Here is a 14,582-nt window from a genome sequence, read left to right as displayed (position 1 = left end):
TTTAACCTTCATTAGGACAAAGACACATCAGCAGAGCAGGGTTTTTTTTTTCTCTAAAAGATGATTTAATTACATTTTATGGACAAAAAACACTTTTATAATTTACTTTAATAATATTTAATTGAAGCAAAAAGAATTCTTGTGATACACTTAAATAAAGACTTGACCAAATAAAGAAATCTGAGTTTTAATATTATATTCTTATCACATTAGTCTACAATTTTTTTTTACCTTACACTTACACCATTTTACAATAATGTCCCACACTTTGTGAATAAAAATGTTCCTATGAAAAGAGCATAAAAGGCTTTTTACCTGACAAAAACAAAAATAATAAATGTTTTAAATATAGTTACACACAGTTTAGAGATCTGTGAAGTTTCTGTCTTATTTTGTCTCTGCCACTTCAGGTGGGAACCTATTTATGACCCATGTTTCCTATGATGGATTTAGGTGATGTGCCACCTCTCTTCATCATGCTGAGACAGTTTGCATTTCCTGGCTAAGATAAAGCTAAAGCTAAAGCTAACGCTAACGCTAACGCTAACGCTAAAGCTAAAGCTACTTCCTGTCAGGAGTTATTTCTCTGGCCTAGTTCTGTAGCTCAGTTTTTTTTTTTTTGTTCTTTTTCCACCAGTGCCATCCTGTGTTTGTGCAGCTAAGAAGGTAGGCTTGTTTGGTTCATTTATACATTAACCTCCATGTGTGTATAATATATTATGAACTGTGAATATGTGTATTTTGTTAGCTGTAAGATGGTGGGTTTAGGTGAACTTAGTTAGGACCACAACAATCCATCTGGTGTACTTACAGGAAGTGAGTAACAAGACAGGCTTGTCTTTGATGCTAACTCACTCCCAAAACTTCCATGTTCTTGCATGTAACTTTTTCCGAGTGTGTTAATCGCCTCTCTTGCTTCAGCGGGTGTTTAGAGAATATTTGCGAGGCTATCTTCACCATTATGACCCCTACAGGGCAACATCATTAACAACTCCATTTATCGTGAGCATGTGGCATTGTGAATTCTCAGTGGCCACCAGCAGCACCCGGTCAGGGCACTAACTTGCCACTTGCATTAGTCTGTCTGTCACCATTTTTCAATATTGCTGCAGAGGGTGGCAGACTTGTTAAGGATTGCGCTGCTCGCAAATTGAGCTGTCAAAATTAGCAACATTTCTGGTTTGAAGAAAAGGCAAAATGGGTCACGCGCGGCGGCAACAGCTCAGACCCAAGAGAGCTGCCGTGTTGTTTGGCTTCGAGATTGTTATTGAAAATTCCATGTTATCACGGAAACATTTCCTCACATCTGAATTAACCTGGCAGTTATGATGGCAGCTAATTATTTCACATTGTTGTGTTACATTAAGAGCAGTGCAACAGTGTTTATACTTCTGTCACTTACTCCTTGATTCATCACCTGACCTTTCAGAGGCATCGTGTTAACGACAACTCAAGGATTTCAGTTTTTTTTATTAATTGGCGACTTTGCAAGTGTAATGACGCAGAGCTGGAGGTGTGTGTTTCTATGTGTGTCTGTGAGTGTGTGGTGTTTGTGGACAGTACCATTTGTACATGAGTGTGCACATCTATGTGTGTGTGTTTTCTTTAAGACTGAAATTTGTTCTTCATGATATGAAATATAAGAAAATATGAAAATATCACCATTCAAAGATAAAAATCGTACTCGGGTTTATGTCCAACTGCCGAAAAGTTGGCATTCTAAAAAATAAAAGCCTTTATTTTTATTTTTTTATTTTATTTAAGTCCTTTTAAACAATATTTAACAGATAAGAGTAGCTAGAGTAGATATTTTTAACTAATATATATATGTATATACTGTATATATATTTTTTTACACAAACAAAACTGAAACGTTCTGTGATTAAATTGTTTTTACAGTGTTTGTAAATATTATCAATTGATTAAGTTAAGGTTACGTGAAGGTTTACGTTTTAAAAATAGAAACGGTCAGATGGTCGGTGAAAAAGTCCTTCTCCTGTTCAACGATGGAAACACGTATGTGCGTGTGTGAAGTTTCTTCTTCATGGTGATAATAGAGTTGTGCACTTGGCAGGCTTTTTCTGCACATTTGGTGACAGATTGGGTTTAAATAACATTATACAGTATCTTCGCAGTTGTGACTCACAGGCCTCGGCGTCACAAAGTCAGGGTGAGGTTTAACACTTCAGCTGAGGACGAAGGAGGACCAGGTCGCGTCATGTTATCTTCTCGTTTAGCACTTTCAGCCGTCATGTTATCTTCTCGTTTAGCACTTAATAACTAATTAATAACTAATCTTAGATTCAATGGAACAGCCTTGTTCTGTTATTGTCACTTCATTCCGTCCTCAATAACAAAAATCATTACACAAATACTATTTTTTTTATCGATAATGAGCCAGAATTAGACGTCAAGGTGCAGTGTGTAAAAGTTCGACATTATTTCAAATGTAGGCCATTGTGATGATTCATCAAGTTCAGGCTGTACTTCTAAAACTAAAGGCTAGCGTTCACTCCCTGCCGACAACAACTTTACTTCTTCTCATCTTTTTAATTCTTCGTCATTTACCTTTAATTGTCCTTGACCATGCTGCCGTGGTGGATGTAAACAGTTTGCCAGTCATTCAGCCTGATTCTTAGTAAATTATACAGTATATGCTGAAATAAAATAAAAATATAAAAATAAGAGGTGACCAATAACAACACTCGTACCAATTACATATTCTTGTGACCTATCTAATTTAAATCTACGACCCACTTTCATCCCACCACCCTCCATTTTAGAAACACTGATTTTAAAAAATGATGTCTCTAGCTTTATATAGCCGTGGTCCTTCTGTAGTTTGTTTCATTTAAAAAATATATATCTTGATAGTCTCAGTTGTTGGAATCGATCTAGAGTTCTTTTGTAAAATGCTCCCTTCATTTTCTGCTGTTTCTGTGAACAACACTCATGTCCCACTGAGCTGTTACTCATTCTTAGCGCCGTGTCCACCTGTCCATAGTTACGGGATAACCCTGAAGGCTTTAACTCATATAAAAATAATAACCAGCTTTAATTTAAAAACAATGTGATGCCTTAAACTCTGCACCGCAGTAAACTCTGGAGCCTGCAGAGCTCCACATTGGCTCTATTATGTTATTTTGTTTTTGCTTAGCTTTGCTAAATGCTTTCAGCTGATGTCATAGCAGGGTGCATCTCCTCACTGAGCTGCAGGTAGGAGGGCCTGGCTATCTCATATTAATGCTCTGGGCTTGCAAAGCTCAACCTCAAACATTAACGTTGCATAAACTCTCCAAACTGGTGTGTGTTAGTGTCAGCCCTGCCCCTCTCATCAGCCATGTTTGTTTTTTATGGTGCTGTGCTAAAAGCTAACAGCTATACAGCACCTCCTGGTGCTCCCCTGGAGGAAACATTATTTTTGGAATAAATGAGGCAAAGATTTAAAGGTAATAAACACATTTTGTGTGTGTGTCTGTGTGTGTGTGTATTATAGGTCACTTTATTATTTGTTTTTTTAAATGATGCAAATCTGCTAAAAATTAGACATTCTTTGACAATGAAGCCTCGGATTCTCTTAAAAAAATCAAGTTTGTCCCAAAAACTACTTAATGAACTCGAAATCTAACTTTCTGCTCTTTAATTATGTGCAGCGTACTGTTGTTGCCTTTGACATGTTTTTCTTCAGTACGTGGGGACTACTTGTCTTTGAACAATCCACTGAAATGAGGCCCGTGTGTTTTAAAGGTTCACTCACGCTCTGGTTTAGCACTTTTTTTTTTTTTTTTTTTTTCAGTGCTCAGTAGCCTGTTGTTGAGTTGAGGCACAGAAGAGGGACAAGGTTTGTCACCTCTGCTGCTGCTGCTGCTTCAGTCATGTGCACATTAGCAGAGCAAAGAAACTAATAAAGACACACACTGGCAGGACCCTGTCATCCAAGCAATGAGATGTCACTATAAACAAGCTGCAGGAAGTTGGCAGTCTGCTGCCTGGTTGTATAATGCTGACCCATTTTAATAAAAGCAAGATTACGGCTCTCTCAAGTGTATGTGGCAAAAAGGAATGTGCTCACTTTATTTTATAAATCTTAGTTTTTAAAGTAAGAGTGAGTGAATCTCCTGCATCTCGTTCCATTTCAGAGTCCTTCAGCGCCTCAGCAGTGAGGTGTGCACAGGTCCCACGTTGTGCATCTGTGTCATCGTTGTAAATATTTAGTGTTGCAGGAGACATTTCCATCTGAGAATGTCATACATGACAGCTCTCAGCACAGACAAGTGTTGAGATGTGCTGCCACGTATGACAGATCACGGCACATAGACAGTGAGTCTGTACCACTTGGTCTTATAGCTATATATACAGTATATATATATATATATATGTATGTATTTATATATATATATGTGTAGATTAACTTCCTTTGAATGTATTCATCTGCAGTCCCGTAAAATTAAACCATTACTTATCAGTTATATGCAGTGATTTTTTTGAGTTGAGCCAAAAAGAGGGAAAATCTCAGATGCAAAATATTAGTCGTCTCTCAGTTAGTTAATTAATAAAGATTTATTTCTCAGCTGTGGAATCAACCTAATATGTCTCTATTGTACCATAGAATTTCAGTTGTGTGCAATTAGGACACATTTAAAGAAGGATACGACAAGAAGGGGTTAAACTCTCTTTAGTACAGCATTTGTTAACTGTGTAACCATCTTATTTTTTTTCTTATAATAAAGATATTAATAATATCCATCATTTGCACAGATGAGATCTTAAAGTGACTGATAGGTGCTGCGCTGCAGACATGTTCTGACCTTATTTCTGTACTTTTATCATTTTAAATTCTAAACATTTTGAAATCATTATTTTAAAAACATCAACGGTAAAACCAAAATGTGGTTTGTTTGATTTTTTTACAGATGCAATGTTCCAAAATGTACTTGAAAAATAAAGTAATTACATTTTATTGGGTTGATATTTGAATAGTTTATTATTTTGTTTGTTGTTTTAGTTTAAATGTATTTTTTTCAATTTTCAAATATTTTTTAAACAAAAATTTTGAAAATATTGTTGTGAATTATATTGTTAGTTTTATTAAGAATGTACGCCAATTTTAAAATCTACCAGAGATAAAAAATAATAAAATAAAACGTATATTTCAAAATATTTAAAATTTACCACTGACAAAAAAAGTAAAATTTTAAATTCACTACTGAACCTTCTCAAAATAATGTTTAACCAAAATGATTAAATCTTGATTTGTGTTGGACTTCAAAATTTCACACAATTTAATTTTTTTTTTTTTGCTGTGTATATACATGACAACATAATTTTGTCGTGTAATTTTCACAGGAGTTTTAAACTTAAATTTCTTAAGTTATTTGTCAGAGAGACAAAAGTTTTCTGCTTATGTCGTACAAATTGTTTGTAACCACTGAAGTGCGATTGCATGTGTTCGTTTTGCCCTTTGCTGAAGGAAACATCTGTTCAAATGTTCATATATCTTTTTAATTGTTATTGTTTTGTGACACATTGTGCTGCATCAAAAGACGGGGACATTCGTCAGCTCTCCGTTTCAAGGTGGAGTCTAATTGCCGAGATTCTTTTATTTCACGTCTTCAAGGAAGCCAGTCTAGAATGCGAGGCTCTCATTACAATGAAATATGTGTGCGCTGATAAATAAGAACCAGAGGTTTTTGATCAGAAACTGAGGCGAGTCAGATGTTGCTGTTAGATTGAAATGTAGGATTTCTCAGTGTGAGCAATGAAAGGCCGCCATCTGTTTTAGCTGTGTTTATCTGTAGACAGGACATTGAAGTGTCAGCAGTGTCCCTCCTACTTATCAGAACGCGTACATGTCCTCACAACACAGTGCTTTAGTTCTCTTTACTCTGCTTTTGTACCGTATTTACATCTGTAGGTCAACACAACTGAAAGAACCAAGGCTAAACATTTCATTTGTGATGAAAAGAGTTCATTTCGTTCAGGTGGACAACTGTAATAAAGTTTCTTTCTTTCTTTTTCTTTCTTTCTTTCTTTCTTTCTTTCTTTCTTTCTTTCTTTCTCTTTCTTTCTTTCTTTCTTTCTTTCTTTCTTTCTTTCTTTCTTTCTTTCTTTCTTTCTTTCTTTCTTTCTTTCTTTCTTTCTTTCTTTCTTTCTTTCTTTCTTTCTTTCTTTCTTTCTTTCTTTCTTTCTTTCACTCACTCTTAACCTACTTTAACCTGTCAGGCGAACTTTAAACATCACAGATCATACTGTAAATCCCTTCCAAACGCTGTCATAAACTAAACTTTAAATGCTCAGATCAGTGGAAAAAAAGTATACTGGGAGAGAGAAAAAGTTACCAATCTCTTCTTAAAATCTCAATTACAAAGAAAACCATCTCTCACATGATTTTTTCCCAAAGTTAACCTAAGGCCTCAGAAGAAGAAGAAGAAGAAAAAAAAAGGATGAAAATTTGAAGGCTTTCCTTGTGTCATAGCATGAAGGCTTTCAACTGCAGCGACTCAAACAGACTTTCATATGAATCTGTCACGTTTTTACTCTCATAACTCACAATACTGATTCACAATATTTACATAGTCACTCATTCCAAAACTCTACTTTGGCGTTGAACCGTCGATTCTTCATTAATACAAATTTACGGCAAATTGAATGACGTTCAAACAGTTCTATACCAAATAAACGAAATTTAACATTAAAAGACGAAGGAAAAAAAATCTTTGTGAAAATTTCTTGAAAATGTGAGAAAAATTAGATGTTTTTAAAAATCTGAATGAAATGAGAAGTTTGAATTCAGCTGTTCTACTGCTGCTTTCATGTAAAATTTAAAGAGCATCCGCCGCTCCATCTTCTTCCTCTTCTTCCCCAGTTAGCTTAGCAACAGCAGCCATTTTGTACATTATTGGTCCAAATGTCTTCCTCAGTTTACAGCACATTTCATTGATATTCTGCACAGGAGACGATGATGCCGATTCTTTTCATTATTTAAAAAAAAAAATTGATTTATTTTCTTCGGTGGGGAAGTGGTTTAATTTCTGCCTTTAAACAGATTTGAGGTGGAAAATACGGATGAAGTGCAGTCTGTGCTGTGAATGTCCCAGACTCAGTGTTGCTCTATTTCCTGCTCTGAATGTACCAGACACTGTTGTATTATTAAGCACATGGCTGTCAGACAAACGCACATGCATACGACACACAATGTGGCAGCACACACACACACACACACACACAGAGAGAGATATATACAGCATGCATGTACGCACACACATGAAAATAAACCACCCACTGCTGCCACTGCTAGAATACGTAGAGAGTCGAGCCCAGGACGTTTAAGCCCAGCTGTCCAGAGGCCAACTTGTCTTGTTTACTTCACTGCACTGGACCCACGGTGACAGGAATGGACTTTACTGTCTACAACAGCTCACATGTTCAACCTTTCCAATGTTTTTCTGCACTCCAGTATGGGTGAGTCACAGAGTCTGATTTTTTTTTTTTCCAAAAACCCAGTTTCATAGAGATAAACTGTAGAGACAGACTGAGGACTGCACGCCGTTACGTCAACTTTAAAAAGAAAAAAGTGAACGGTCATTAATAAGTTATAGTTTTACTAATTAGTCTCTTCCTTTCAACTTGAATAATTCACCGTGAATCAATACAATTTTAATTTAGTGTTTCATAGAAGCAGTGGGGTTTGGCAGCTCCTCGACAACACTGTAGGTTAAAAAAGCTATTTCTGCTGCACAAATACACAACAATCCAGTAAAACAACAAAACAACCAGACAAACTACAATGCACTAATGCAATGTTGTCTCTACAGTCCATGGGTTGATGGGCCTGTTGCCACCCCATAGGCCAACCCTTCCCAGGTACTGACTCCTTTGTGCTGTACGTGGTCACACGTAGCTGCACAGAAACACAACAGTTACACCCAGGTCTGCCCACAGACACTCACCTCTGTCGTCTGCAGTGTTGAAACACAGAACTCCGGGAAGACTGGGTCCTCGTCTGATGCTGCCGAGGTCCTCGCTGTCCGCGTGCTGTGCACAGAGGAGTAGAAAGATGGAGAGTAAGGCCCAGAGACTGAGGCAGTTCTTTTTCCGAGTTACCCCGACCACTTTAGTACATATAAAGAAGCAAATCCCTTTCAGGTTGCAAGTTTGACTCAGGACTGCCACATAAATCAGTGCAGGCCCAGCCCGGCACAGTCTGGGAGCGCCATGGGAGTGGTAGGCGGCTCTATGGTGAGGTTTTTGGTAAAGGATTATGGATTGAGACATACAGCTGGGAGGCTAAAGTTACACTTTTCATTACCACTTCGAGGGGGTCTTGGCTGCCTGGAAGCCAGGCAGATTTGTGAAGACCCCTTTCTCCCTCTGGAATAGTTGTAACTCTGCAGGCACATTCCTTACCTGAGAATAATTGTTTTTGCTGTGACAAAAACAATTATGGGGAAAACACAATGGGGACAGCTTTTTTTTTTTTTTTTTTAGAAACAAAATAAGGAAAGTAGGAAGGAGAGGGCATTGTGAAAAGTCCTCATTCACCAAAAGACCAGGCTAAAAGGAGAGCAGTATGCCCCCTTCTGGCTCTTTTCTTCTCTCCCTCTTTTCTTCTCCTCTTTTTTCCCTTGGCGTCTGGAGATGTGAAGCAATGTCTTTTGATCAGCTCTGACAGAGCCTGGGCCATGTGAAGAGGGTGGTTTTCAGGACCTTGCCAATCCATGCAAGGCAAAAATGTTCCTAATAAGAGAGTAATAAGCTAACGGGTGCTGGGTGTCTGTCTGTTCCACATTCTGCGTCCTGTTTGTGCCAACAGTCCCAGTGTCTTCTGACGTTCACCCAGCTCTCAACACTCTCTGGACTGTTTGCCAGGTCTCTGCATTTCAACCTGACCATGCCCATATGGTTTTTTACCACTGGTGCAAGAGTTTGAAATCCAAGAACCTCATGGGGAAAGAAATTGAAAGTGGTAGGAATTTTATATCTGGTTTTACACATAAGTTTTTGGACAAAAAGACGGAGGTGCAGGCTTGATTCCCACTAAAGGAAAATTTGTTCCAACCGTACCCACAAAACATCAACACGGGTGTTTCCACAACCGACTGCTTTCATTGTACGTGTGGGTTGGAGTGGTCACATATCAAAGGGCTGTGTCTCTGCAGGGTGGATTCTCTGGTCGTCTCTACAACACAACGAGGAGATAGTTACCGCTCCTCGCTGCAGCCCAAATAAACACATCACCTCCACTGCTGGGGGAAGAGGACAACAGCACAGCTGCCACCCTTCTCTAACACTGGCCAAGTCCACATCGCTGCGGGGCATCGCAGACGTGAACAGGTGCTGACATGGCGGAGCTGGGTCTGGTCTTAGGCCCGTTTGTGGGCCTGGGCTACATGTGTGAGCACAGAACGGTCAGACTTTAATGGCGTGGTGGCAAGTCTTGGGCTCAGCGCTGGTAATTATGGTGGAGAGAAGGCGATTAGGCAGTGCTAAGCAGCCCAGCAAGGGGGACAGGCCCACACCCAGCAGGGAGGGGAGTCCTGCCATGGGAGGGCCCAATCAAGTGTAAAGCAGAGCGCAGACCCTGAGACGCGGTTCAGTGGGAAAAGGCTTGGCCACTGGTTCAGAGCGCCGCAACTTTCACGGATTAGTAGAGACACTATTCTGAAGAAAGAAAGGGGGAGCACAGCACGCAGGCGGCATCAATGCCTGTGTGCACGCACATAAACACAGTCGCTCTCCCTCTTTCTTTCTCCCTCTCTCTCCCTCTCTCTCCCTCTCTCTTCCTCTCTCTCCCTCTCTCTCTTTTACACAGAATCTGCCAACAGCTGGGAGGAGGGCACACCGCCATTGCTGCATTTCCATAGCAACGGCATATCTCACATTTGATCCCAAATGAAGACACTTTGGGCTGAAACTGAGATATTTATTCTGGAGTTAATGGCAGTGTTTTAATAGTTTCTCTCCAGGCTCGTAGACCCTGCTTCCCCCTGACTGAGTTAATGAGCTGCAATTGGAGGTGCTTGGTGCATCTAGTCATTTAGTGAATTACAGGATTTCTACACTGTGGATTTAACTTGTACATTGAGGTGGCAAAAGGGCTCCGAAATGTGTGGCAAAAGCTCTCGAATCCTGGTTAATCGTTACTACTCCCTTTGATCTATGGTAGAAATCTAGTCCTAAAGTATGGATCACATATAAAGGCAACAGAAAACTCAATTAAACAGATGCTACTTGGTTGACGTTGAGGTGTTTCTCTGGGATGGGATGATTTAAACCCTTTTCATGTTTATGATTTCTGTATAGATGTCAAAGAAAGATCACCATTACATTTTAAAAGTAATTTCTAAACTGCATTTCCAAAACATCACTACCACAATTTATGTAATCTCACCCTAATGAGACTTTTTAAATCTTGGACTTGATTGATTATTGATTAGAAGTGACCATTTTGTACAAATCATTTCTGAGACAGTGGCAACGGTTCAACACAACAGTCAACACACTGCTTATGAAATGTATAGTTTCAGGAAGTATTTTGTGTCTTGGTGAAAGACTATAAAACATATATGGATTTGATGCATTTTTAAACACCACACACTCCCTGCAATTTTTTGGATGTCAACTTGCATTTTTTTCAATCATTTCCTCTCTTCCTTACCATATTGACTCATCCCTCTCTCTCGCTCTCTCTCTATTGATAATGTCTCTCTCTCAGTACTGCTCAATTTTCCTTAACTTTAAAGCAGCAGCTCTTCTTTTTTTTACTTTTTTAGTTCCTCAACATTTTTTTTTTTCAATGATGGCTCCTTTCCTGTCTGTATTCTACCTCCTCTGTGAGTGTATACACTGAGTTTCTTGCCTCAATAACGATGTCCATAAGTTACACCTTGTCAAGTGTCATTTTCCTTGTTTACAGCCATTTAGGGCCCCCACTCCCTCACGTTCCTCTCCTGTGTTTCACATTTAATTGCACTAATAATGTTGGCAATGTTCACCAGTTCTGCACATGCAGCTTGTTGCCACTAAGGGGTTGCGGAAACTATTAAAAAAAATTCTAGGCTTTGCGCGTTTTATGTGAGTAATTTGTGTCGATATATCACACTGTGTTACCACCAACTAGGAAAACAGAATGAGATTTGTCATGTGGCTGGCCTTACAATAGTGAGAGGGAGTCTGAAAGGGGCAGGGGACAGACTGAAGGGTGAGAGAAGAAGTCAGAGAGGAAGGGAGAAAGAAAGCGTGTTGGGTTTGTTCACAAAATCTGTTCTTAAAGAGCTTGTGTTTTTCCTCCCCTGGACTAATAGTCAGATTTATTGCGTGTCTACAGAAGTCAACAGCCCTTTATAACCCTACAATAATTCCCCATATGTTCTATATATCACCAGTCAACCATGGCAGAAATGTAGGGGAGTTGAGAATGAGAGGGGAAAAACCCATGGTAGCAAAGAGGCTAAAGATCCTTAACTTCAAGTCTGAACCCTGACCTCTTAATACATATCTTTGGTTAATGACTTGTTCTTAAAAAACACTCTGGGTCCTGGTGGCCACTTGAAAAACTATACAGGTTATTATAAATTAGCTAGTGATAGCATAGTGACTGGGAGAACAGCGTTTGAACTAAAGTGGTACGGAATGGTTCTCACAACCCATTGGTTGCTTTACCTAAAGATCCATGGCTGCCTCCCCATGATGCAGTCATCATACTGCCTCTGTCTGCAACTGTGAGGCTGGTACAGTCCATTCCAGCGAGTGGCAGTGATTTGTATGTTGTTTTGGGAAGCAGGTAGTTACCTTCACATAGGTGGCTTGATTTGGCATGGTCAATATTTCCACATGGAAGTATCCATTATCTTGTTCGCTACTTCATTTCTGACTTCTTTTGTCGTCCTAATGGCTGAAGCTAATTTGCTGTTGTTCTTTTCTCCAGCGACATATTGCTAAGGCCATCAGCTTTAATAGCGCTTCACAAATGGGCTTGATAAGAGCGAGGGTCCTCCAGTGTGAAGTGGGTGCCCACTGACCAACTGTGGATGCAGAGTTCCCTGACCATAAAACTAGTTCGCACAAAACTGCACATCATTATTTCAACCATTTATTTTATTTTACATAAAGAACTATTGACAATGTCTTGCACCCCCCCCCCAAAAAAAAAGATCTGTTACACAGCCTCAAATAGCCAACAAAAATAACACGTGCACACACACAGAGGAGATGAGGCCAATTGCAGGAGGGACATACTGTCAGCAACGTTGTTTTTATCAGAACCTCCATTGGTATGTGTGGATGTAGGTGTGATTCCCTGCACACTGCTGCACCTGTAGGAGGCCTATAAAATATTAAACACTCTTGTTCTGGTTGTTTACTTTCATCATTAAGGGAGAGTCCTTGATAATGGAAAGCTTCTCTCCTCTGGATGTGCAGCAGGGAGTATCTCGTGAGGGTCCTGCAAAAGCCTTCATGTCTCCAGCAGGAACAGTTTGTTCTCATAAAAACAGGAAGAATATGAATTTTCTTCTCTATTGTTCAGCTCCACTGTACCTACCATTTACTGAGGCCTCTGTCATAAATAATTTATACATCACAATAAGCTAAGATCTATTAGTTATATTTGTTTATATACTGTATATATATATATATATAAACTAATAAATAGAAAAAATATTTTCTGATTTTTTTTAACACATGATGGAGCTAATAGAAAAAATATTTTCTGATTTTTTTAACACATGATTATCTTTATCTATAGCATGTCAGTTTATCACTATAACACCAAAACTCTTGTTTGTCCTTTACCATAACGTCCTCATAATTCGACCTTGACTCAGAGCAGAGACATGATGAAACAGACACTGTTGGTCCAGTTGATAAATCAGGGATGGAATGAGACTCTCGGTGGTGGGAGTCGGCTAATGGGGAGGTTATAAGGGTTTTCGGGAGCTGATCGATCCTCAGCTGCAGGTGGCCGAGCAGGAGAAACAGTGGCAAGAACACAGAAACCTGATTCAGATTACCTGACTACCAAGGAAAATACACAGAAAAAAAAACTCACATTAAGGAAAGACATGTTTCTGCAATATGTTAATAAAAAAATGATAATGCCAAATTATCATGCCAAAGTATGTGTAAATGTAAATGTACTCAATAATGTCAAATGGAAAATATGTAAATAATATAGTTGGTGATATATTCTTAGAAAATTAAACATTTGTTGAAATCATATGTATGATATATCAATTAGTAAAACTTTAGTTATACATTTGGAACTGTTTTAGCCTTGTACCAATATTTTTTATAGAAACGTAGTATTGAAATATTTTTTATATACTAATGTATAACAAAGACCTTACATAGTCCTTTATTTATAGTGTATTATAGAGGTTCTCCATGCTTTGGCAACTATACAATACTATTTACTTACAGAGACTGGATTTTGCACTACTTCTTAATAACAAAATTTCACCTGAAGATTTGTCATCACTCCTGAGTCTATTAATGTATTTATGGTCCACAAAAAATATAGTTTTATATATAGTTTTGCTATAAATTTGGGCTGGTTGGTTTGTTGGTGTAAAATAACCTCCAGTGCCTGTTGTAGCATGTATTTAAAATCATAGTTAGAGGTTGTGTCCACTTCTAAATGTTTCATTTGAGAGGAGGATGTAGACCGTCTTGCCGTCATTTGTGCTGATTGTTGCAGCAGCCTTGCAGACGTGAAGGTTGTTTGGAAATTGGCAAATGATTTGGTGTTGTGGTCCTTGGAGACGGATACTGTCTGGACGCGATGTGCGCTCAATAGCAGATCGATATCTCTACAGTATGAAGCCGTTGTGACTCCCTCCTCCTCCATCCACAGCCCAAACAACATGAGATGCAATTTTATTTGATGTTGCTCTTTTGGTAAATGATTCAGGGCAGCCTTAGGCTAAAGAAGATTTTGGTAGGAAGAGAGACTTAGATATATTATTGGGGCTTAACGACTTACTGTAATGTATCCGCACGTGCTGTAGAAAAAAGCACATGTGGTTTAATCACAAGGATGGCTGTACATGGGTTTATTGCAGTTGAGTCTTGATGTAATATATTGCCTTGTCATTAGGCCTGCGCACGTTTGGCTGGGAGGGCAAAGACGAGTTTTACTGCCTTTTCAGAATCGAACAAACAGGCTTTATTTGCCCTTTCCGTCAGACACAGGAAAACTATTGACCCTGACGTGCAGCAGTAAAGGAGTGATATTTAAGTGCTGATGAATCCAGCATGTTACAGCTGGGACTACCAGTGCTGCTCAGAAGTTGTTAGAATAGAAGAAAGGATTTGAATTGGATCTCACTTGAAATGGTGTCCAGCAAATGGAATAATAAAGAAGACCATTTACTGTATGAAGATCAGGAGATACTGAATACAGTAGTAAGGTCTACAAAATTTTCACATGTGGTAACAGTCACTTGTAAGATAAGAAGTCCCTCATTTAACATAGAAAAGATCCTTTTAATATTTGTAAAAAAGAAAATAAAAAAAAGCAGAAAAAGAAGGAAAGCATGTTGCTGATTGTAAGAAGAAAAGACTGAAATGTCAAGGACTTCTCT

At 38.7% G+C, this 14,582-nt stretch overlaps 1 long non-coding RNA gene across 4 annotated transcripts in view; it reads left to right on the top strand.

Annotated features, from left to right (window-relative positions):
* The first annotated feature begins 350 nt into the window (after positions 1-350).
* Positions 351-14,582, top strand: part of LOC103390770 (uncharacterized) — a 34,745-nt gene continuing 20,513 nt past the window's right edge. For all 4 annotated transcript variants that reach the window (XR_522731.3, XR_003052033.1, XR_001761162.2 and 1 more), the window contains exon 1: positions 351-666. This is a non-coding gene — a long non-coding RNA (uncharacterized LOC103390770). The remainder of the gene's footprint in view (positions 667-14,582) is intronic.

The sequence above is a fragment of the Cynoglossus semilaevis genome, chromosome 15 (assembly GCF_000523025.1).
Source record: "Cynoglossus semilaevis isolate Cse_v1.0 chromosome 15, Cse_v1.0, whole genome shotgun sequence".
NCBI classification, from domain to species: domain Eukaryota; kingdom Metazoa; phylum Chordata; class Actinopteri; order Pleuronectiformes; family Cynoglossidae; genus Cynoglossus; species Cynoglossus semilaevis.
This window is presented reverse-complemented; position numbering and strand designations above follow the sequence as displayed.